Source organism: Pristiophorus japonicus, chromosome 9 (genome assembly GCF_044704955.1).
Source record: "Pristiophorus japonicus isolate sPriJap1 chromosome 9, sPriJap1.hap1, whole genome shotgun sequence".
Classification (NCBI taxonomy): domain Eukaryota; kingdom Metazoa; phylum Chordata; class Chondrichthyes; family Pristiophoridae; genus Pristiophorus; species Pristiophorus japonicus.
In genome coordinates, this window is record NC_091985.1 from 11,167,003 (window position 1) to 11,176,194 (window position 9,192).

General features: G+C 45.4%; 1 long non-coding RNA gene across 1 annotated transcript; it reads right to left on the minus strand.

The window, feature by feature from the left end:
- Positions 1-1,810: 1,810 nt before the first annotated feature.
- LOC139272936 (uncharacterized) lies at positions 1,811-7,691 on the minus strand. Its single transcript, XR_011594975.1, has 2 exons — positions 7,109-7,691; positions 1,811-3,204 (listed from the first exon to the last, which is right to left on the minus strand). It is a non-coding gene; the product is annotated as an uncharacterized lncRNA (long non-coding RNA).
- Positions 7,692-9,192: the final 1,501 nt, after the last annotated feature.

Below are 9,192 nucleotides of genomic sequence, written 5' to 3' on the forward strand. Positions count from 1 at the left end.
TTTGAATTTAACTCCAAGCTCCAAAAATTCAGCTTGTTGGACCTCATCCTGTTTTTTTAACCTATATCGTTGGTACCTATATGCACCACGACAACTGCCTATTCACCCTCCCCCTCCAAAATGCCCTGCAGCCGCTCGGAGACATCCTTGACCCTTGCACCAGGGAGGCAACATACCATCCTGGAGTCTCGATTGCGGCCGCAAAATTGCCAATCTATTCCTCTTACAATCCCCTACCACTATGGCTCTTCCACTCTTTTTCTTGCCCTCCTGTGCAGCAGAGCCACCCATGGTGGCATGAACTTGGCTGCTGCTGCCTTACCCTGCTGAGTCATCTCCCCAACAGTACCCAAAACGGTATATCTGCTTTGGAGGGAGATGACTGCAGGGGACCCCTGCACTACCTTCCTTCCACTGCTCTGCCTGTTGGTCACCCATTCCCTATCTGCCTGAGTAACCTTTACCTGTGGTGTGCCCAACACTCTAAATGTGCTATTCACGACATCCTCAGCATTGCGGATACTCCAGACTGAGTGCATGCGCAGCCACAATGAGGTCTGTCAGGAGCTGCAGCTGGCCACATTTCCTGACCACATAGTAGTCAGAGATACTGGAAGCATCCCTGACTTCCCACATAGCACAGGAGGAGCATGACATGGGTCTGGGCTCTCCTGCCATGACTTAATCCTTAAGTTAAGCTAATTTGGCAACAATGCCAAAGGTTACCTGATAAGGAAATAAAAAGAAAAAGAAAAAGATTAAATAGTCACCAATCCACCAGCCAATCACTTAATTGCTTAGCTGTGGCATCACACTTTGAAGGATGCAAAATTCATGAGAACCCCCCCCCCCCCAATGTTTGGGCTCATTCGAAAGGAAATCTAATTTGGGACTATCGAACAGAAAGTTTGAAGTCCTAAAGTGTTTGTGGAAGATACTACGAACCTTAGTCTGTAAAGTCCTGTCCCCTCAGTACAGATTCACACGAGGCATGTAGTGAAGTCAAGGTCACTCTGGACCTGCACCTTTATTTCACAGCTCTGGAATGCTGCACTTGCCTGAGACCTGTCCTTATATACTTCCTCTTGCAAGTGCACACCTGGTGGTAAGGTATGCTGGTGGTTACAGGTCATATCTTATTACAGTCATGTATAGCATGTTAGGATACAGTTATATATAATAATGTAAGATACATGACATCACCCTCCCCCAAGGTCTTATTGTCCTTATAGGTTCAGTCTCTCAGGTGGTCTACGCTCTTGCGTGCAGCTTCTGAGTTGTGGTTCAGTTGTTTGCCTTGGTGTCTGTTTTTCTTTGGGTGTGGTTGCTGGTATCTCGCCTGGGCTGTCTGTTTCGATTGGTGTGATTGTTGTTGACTCGCCTGGGCTGTCTGCTGGGATTGCCCTTTCCTCAGGTTGTTCCCTCTGTCTGTCCACCAGATGTGGTGCGAGTTCCACATTGTAGTCTGCCTCTGGTTCCACAGTGTTGTTGGTAAATCTGATTTTGACTTGGTCTACATGCCTCCGGCAGGTTTTGCCATTGTCCATTTGTACTACCAGTAGCCTGTTTCCTTCCTTGCCCGTTACTGTCCCTGCAAGCCATTTGGGACCCCTGCCACAGTTCAGTACAAACACTTTGTCCCCTATCACATTCCATCTTCCCCTCGAATTTCTGTCATAGAAACATAGAAAATAGGTGCAGGAGTAGGCCATTTGGTCCTTCTAGCCTGCACTGCCATCCAATGAGTTTGTTAATTCCTGGATTCTTTTACCTCAATCTGGTTCAGTAAAATTACTGAGTCGAATACCTCTTGTGCTTTGAACAAAGCAGTCTTTATTACCGGCCAGTAAGACCTATCAGACAGAAGATATACTCTCTGGATAGAGCGTACACACTTCCTACGGATAGGTGAAGTTACATCGTAAAGCGTTAACAGTTATACAGTTTTGAAATCAGATAACAAAATACAAATGGATTGACAGTCTAACTCAGCCACTCATTAGTCAATCTATATGAGATGTTCTTCTTGAAAGCTCAAGTATTGCCTCCAAATGTTTCAATCTAATGGTGTGACTATTTACTGAGACCTTGCAATTCTGCAGATGTATTTCATGTTACAATTATATATTATTGGCAGGATTAGTGACTTGAAACCTTGAGACAGACTGTTAGCTAAGCTGATGTTGCACTATTTGCAATCTGACATTCTCCCAGCTATTCTTCCATGGCTTATACATTTTCATATATCCCGTTTACTTTACTGTTCTTAATTCCATATATTCCGTTCAGATATCCACATCCCCCCTTTTATCATTCTATGATAACATTTAGGATCATTCTATGAGTATTGCATTGTTGAGTAGTTCTCTAGTTTGTTGGATCATAACCCGGGAACCCTTGACCACAAGAGGGTCTGCTAACCTTGTCATTGCTTTACAGCAGAGGTTAAGGCAACCAACAATCAAACAGCAGGTAATTATTATGATGAGAACAATTGCGCCATTAGATAGGATCTCCAAGATCCACCCAGAAACCAATCAAACCTGCTAAGTTCTTTTGCTGGTGTGGATAACTTTTTCACCTCCCTCCTTATGTGATCGGCAAGGTGGGTTATGTTTTCTGAACTATCAGGAATGTAAGTGCAACATTCAGATCCTATCAGGGCACACGTTCCCCCTTTCTCAGCTAACAGGTAATCGAGGGCCATTCGGTTTTGTAATGCTACGGTCCTTATCGCTACCATTTCAGCTGTGATGCCCTCCAGAGCCTCAGCAGTGCGGTTAGCTACCTGTTCCAATATCGTTTCTTTGAATCCATCTAACAGTCTCAGTTAGGGTCAGGGGAACGGTGCGCAAAGGAATTCCCCCTTTGGAATGTATAGGGATATGTGAACACACCCAGCATCTAGTGAAGTGCCCTTTTTCCGCATAAACGTAAGACATAAACAAAAAGGTGTTTACATGGAGCTCTCGCCTTTGTCTTCCTTCCCGTGCACCAAAACTGTCATATATCAACACTATTATGCAGACAGTAGCATACAGACACAGTCTCATCTTATAAATAGTCCAATTATTTAGCTGATAAAAAGAGTTCTGTTTTCACGTTTCCCTTCAGGTTTCCGTCAGTGTATTTGGCTGTCTGACAGGTAAGAGTTCAAACTGATCCTCCTTCAACTGCATTGTTCAGCTATAGGGAGGAGGAGATCTGGAACAGAAACAGGAATTAGACTAACCAGCAAAATTTGTTTAAATGGTGATGAGCTTGCAGTGGTGCAGGTGAACCCAGGCACTTTTCCCCTCAACCTTGGCTGCAGTGGGGGTAGTGAGTGACACCTAAAAAGGCCCCTCCTATTGTGGCTCTAATCCCTTCCGAATCCATACTTCCCTGGTGCCACGAGGGACTATTCGGGTAAAACTGGGAGGTCGAGGTGAGCATCTTGAACCTGGTTGTGAACTAGTCGCAGAGCCTGAGTCAGAGAAAGAACATAGGTGGTCATCAGTCTAGCTGAGATCTCATATCTAGGAACAATTTCCCTCATTAACACCTTAACAACAGTCTGAGTCTTATCGTCCAGGTTAGGGTAGGCTTCAATCCATCTGCTAAACACATCTACTATTACTAACACATATCTGTAACACTGAACTTTTTGCAACTCAATGTAGTTCAACTGAAATGTCTCAAAGGGACCTTCGGGTAGGGGCGTTTTACCCCAATCACAGGGGACTCCCTTCCCTGGAATATGTTGCTGGCCAACCAGGCAACGACTACTGATGTTCTGGGTGAGCGCCTGGAGTTTAGGGTGCCACCAAGTAGCCAAAAGTGTATCACTTGTTGCCCTTGCTCCACAATGAGTAGCAAAATGCAGACATTCTATAACCCATGAGGCCAACTCGTCAGACATGCAAGTCTGTTCCGCGGGAGTGGTCCAGAGTTTAGAAACATTGTCATAAGTACATGCATAATATTTCCACAACAGTTTATCTTTTTCAGGAGCGTCCCCCTGTGCTTTTATAACATCTTGGATGGTTGGCATTGGTTTTTCCGAGGCTAACTTATCCTTCGCAGGATTTTTAGTCTGACTCATAATTTTGGGCACTACCATCTGTTGGTCACGAGAGGCCTGTTTGGCCTCTTGGTCAGGACAACGATTCCCTATATCAACCAGAGAATTTCCGGTAGGTTGGGCGGTACATTTGACAATGGCAATGCGTTTGGGGAACATGAGGGTTTGCAACAAATCAGATACTAGCTGTTTGAGATATCTCATTCCCCTGTGAGGTTAGGAATCCCCTATTTTTCCATAATTGTCCGAAATCATGCGCCACCCCAAAGGCATACCTAGAGTCGGTATAGATATTGACTTTGAGATCTTTGGCCAAGATACAGGCTTGGGTGAGGGCGAATAGTTCAGCTTGTTGAGCAGAATAGGCGGTTTCAAAGCAGCAGATTCCAAGACCTGATTCTCCTGGTTTACTATGGCGTATCCTGAGATTCGTGTATCTTCTGGATTAATAGAAGTACTTCCGTGAACAAACATAAACAATCATGACTGGGTTCTTCCTCATCTTGGGGTGGCTCAGTAAGAAAACAGGCCGGATTAATTGCAGTATAGTGCCAAAAAGTCAGTTTAGGATTGCCTGTGATTTCAGTGGGTTCTGTCGGATTGCCCTGCACTGAGATCTCAATCGGATCAATGGGAGTATAACCCACTTGGGAGGGGTTCTCTGCCCACACATGAGGATCCACATAGTCAGGTATGCCGGAGCCAGTATGATGCTGTAGAGTCCTTAAGACCTTCTCGGGGTCCCCATGAAATTGGACTGTTCGGCCATGTTTTACAATTTGCACATCCCGGCTGGTAGGGTCAGCCTCATCTATGGCCTTGCGTACCATAACTCCCAAATCTTTAGCATGGTGAGGGGCTAATACTTCACGAGCAATATGCGGTGCCATTGTTAGGGGCTGTTTCCACAGATTCTTATCCACTTCCACAAAATCTGCCTCTCTTTCCAGTCCAGTCACTCTAGCCCTTAATAGAATTCCCTTCACTTCCCCTTCGTGATCCTGATAAAAGTTCTGCAGGTCCTGATTCTTTCCACTGGGATCGTATGCTAGGGTCACGTGATAGGGTGCCTGCGGCAGGTCCAGAGACCACCACTGAGGGGTTCTAGTGGTATCATACTGCCGCTTAAGGGTTTCCTGTTTTACAATAATCCCGTTATCTCCACACTCCAAATGCAACTGGAATTTGCAAAGGAGGTCTCTAGCCATCAAGTTACAGTCCAGATTGGTTGTGATAACAACTCGATGTTCCACCGATTCTTCCTGGTAACCCATTTTAACCGGTTCTGACACTGGGAATGTCGAGATTTGTCCCAGGAATCCTGAAAGTTCCTGTGTTTCAGTAGAAGCAGGGAGTTTAAGCTTTGATTGTACAGAAGACATGAAGGCTCCCGTATCTATCAAAAAGGGTTGCCACTCATTCAGAATGGGTTCGTCGTCCGGGGAGGATCCCTGCACAATCAAGCTGCGTAGTCAATCGGGGGACAATTGACCAAAGGGGTTGTTCTGGGAGAAGTTAGTGTAAGATCTTCCTCTCCCCCCTTGCCCCCCTCCTCTTCCTCCTCTTCCTTTTCCATGCTGACGGTAGGGGCAATTTTTATTCCAATGTCCTTCCTGCCCACAATTAAAACAGTCAATTCCTCTTACCCAGTCCCGGCCTCTTCCCATACCATGCCGGGGACAATAGGGAGGTTTATTAGCAGGGCTCGGGCCGTTTGGTTGTTTAGTATAACCGTATCCTTGCTTATCCATCCAATCCTGTATGCAACACTGCGGTTCTATTGATCCTTCCTCCCGAGATGGCTCTTCCTTTCTAGTCACGTATTCAGTCTTGACCCGGGTTGGGGGCGCACCTCCCCCCTCCCCTTTCTTTTTCTGCCAATAATATTTAACTGCCCTTTCCATCTGTCCGGATAGCGTGAGCAATCAAATAGTTGTTTGAAGATCACAGACATCTATAGAGAGGTGGTCTGCAGCTTGTTGTGCATCAGGGTTTGGCATTGGTCTGACAGGGAATTGGTGTCGGGACTTTGGGATCTTGGAAATCATTTCTAGGCCGGAGGATGTTTCAGAGCTGTCTGACTGCTTGACAGTTCTGTGTCTCGATCGGCGGGGGTGTTTGCTATGTCTTTCACAACTTGGACTGGTAGGTTGACTAGAAGATTTACGGGACTGTTTGTGATGTTGAGATATAGTTCTGCCCTTTCGAGTGTGAGATCTGGTCCTTTCGGCTGTATTGCTTGTAAACTGGGGATCCGAATCGCTATCAGAGGATGAGGAGTCAGTTTGGGTTTGTTGCTTTGGTGATATGTGGTTGTTCCTAACTCTTTTTTACTGGAGTGTTAGGTGGAGGGTGTTGGGAAGAGGACTGGAGCAAGAGGCCAGGGGGTGCGGGAGGCGCCGTTGGGCGCTGAGTCAGTGGCCACTCATCAATTTCATCATCAGCCTCGGTTAACACAAAGCCAGCCATTTTAACTTGTAGTTGATCAATACCTTTCTCAGAGGTCCCAGAGGATCTCTTAGCAAGTTTCTCGTGCGCACATTCATTCTTTTTTTTTAAAGACGTCTACAGTTTTAACATGTGTTCCCTCTGTCAATGCAAGTCCTAATTTAATAGCATTTGTTTGCCAACTCGATAGAAGTGATGCATCTTTTAATTTCTGACAATAATGTCGCCAGGTTGCAATTACATTTTTTTTATCCCCTTTTCCTCGTCCCCTTCTCCAAATTAATCCCTGTGCTTTTTTTTTTACCTCTACGCTTCTAGTGTCACTTAGAGGCCACTGGTCATCCCCTAATAATTTGTTCAGGGCTCCTGATAATTTTCTAAAGTCTTCAGCTCTTTCAGGGAATTCCTCACATAACTTTTGTAGCGGACTATCCGCATCCGTGGTTTTATCTAACTGATTTCCCATTTTCACACTGCCCCTCGTATTACTGTGTCGCTACGCGTTCGTGTCGTCGTGCAATTTAAACAAACTTACAAATAGACACAGACTTTACAGAACTAACACGGACTTTAACTAACTCCAAATCTAACACTTACCCGCATCACCGCACGGTCCGCGTCGCCGCACGATCTTAATACTAAACTACCACGTCGCCTCGCAGTTCACGTCGCCCCGCAATCCGCGTTGCCTCGCAGCTCACGTCGCCTCGCAATCCGCGTTGCCTCGCAGTTCACGTCGCCGCGCAATCCGCGTCGACCCGTGGCTCGCGTCGCCGCGCGAGTTAAGATACTTTAACTTTACTTTAAACACTTACCCGCATCGCCGCACGGTCCGCATAGCCGCGCGATCTACAAAATAGACAAAGACTTCTAACACGTACCCGCATCACCGCACGGTCCGCATAGCCGCACGATCTACAAAATTACCCGCATCACCGCACGGTCCGCATAGCCGCACGATCTACAAAATTACCCGCATCACCGCACGGTCCGCATAGCCGCACGATCTACAAAATTACCCGCATCACCGCACGGTCCGCATAGCCGCACGATCTACAAAATTACCCGCATCACCGCACGGTCCGCATAGCCGCACGATCTACAAAATTACCCGCATCACCGCACGGTCCGCATAGCCGTGCGATCTTAATACTAAACTTAAAACTCTAAACACTTTAAGACTTACAGACTTACTGACATTAGCACTGACTTTCGCGATTCGCGTTGCTGCGCCTCTGCGTCACTACGCGTCGGCGTCACTGCGCGTTGACGTCACTGCGCGTTCGCTTCACTGCGCGTTTACGTCGCTGCGCGTTCGCTTCGGCCCTTCTCTCGGCCGCGCGTTCGCGTCGGCCCTACCTTCCGAGTTGCTGCGGGGTTTTTTTTTAAATTCAATCAGAGCCTAGACGGGCCAAGTGATATACAAGGTCGACGTCGTACCTGAGTTGAACACCTATCCTCTATTTAAATCCCCATTTTATTCCCTGTGAGCCTAATTTTCTAATTTTGATTTCTTATGAGCCTCAATTAATTTATTTTAGTCTCCAAATTTCCCTATCCTTTGACGTTACTGCGCAGTTTAAATTCAATCAGTCAATGAAAGCCCTAATTTAATGGAGTTTTTCTGCCAATTGGACAGGAGTGATTTTATATTTTTCATAATTTAAAATCTCAGAACATTTTTTTTCTTTCAGCACCTATTTAGTACGTTACTTTTTTTTTAACTAGAGAGAAGTCTGGCACGTAGGCTGTGGACTGCTTTTCGTTATCTCAATTGTTCCAGCCTCAAGGTCGTGTTATTTAATATAATTTTTTTTTTAATTAAATCCTTTTGAATCCATCTCAGTTGTTTTGCTGTGCCTTCTCTGAATGTTTGTTTTCAACAAGTTTTTCTTTTTTTTTTAAACCACCGGGACCATGTAATTTTTTCTCTTTTTAACAAATCTATCCTTTGGGCATTTCCTGGCTCCGCAACTTATCATCCGAATATACGTAATTCAATAAGGTTCACACTCTTAAACTTCCCACATACAGGACAACACTACGAAGGGTTAAAACAAACTTTCATTCTGTTTGAGATAAAACAAACCACAACTCCCCGGCTTTTTTTTTACAGTAAAAGTCACAGAAGCATTTCTCATTTAAACAGACATTCATAAGAGTCTCTTTTCTTTCCTATTAATTTTTTTTTGGATCCATGATTGATCATCTATCCCTATCTAGCTCTAACTATCTTTCCAAGTCGCCGCTTGGTTTGCATCATCGCACAATTTCCCTATCTCTATCCCTATTCTAAGTTTGAAAGGTATTCACCAGATTGTCCTGGATCTCGTTCAGACACTACCTGAGAACCAGCGAGTGGCTAAACTTTCCTCAGACTTTTGAAACCGGGGGAAACTGGAGCAGTATTGAAATCATACTCACTCCAGTGGCCATTTTCCCCTCGTCTCATCCAAGGCTAGTCTGGCTCTTAATTCGCAAGTTTTCGGCAGTCGTCCGTTGAGATCCCACTTCTGACACCAAATGTTAATTCCTGGATTCTTTTACCTCAATCTGGTTCAGTAAAATTACTGAGTCGAATACCTCTTGTGCTTTGAACAAAGCAGTCTTTATTACCGGCCAGTAAGACCTATCAGACAGAAGATATACTCTCTGGATAGAGCGTACACACTTCCTACGGA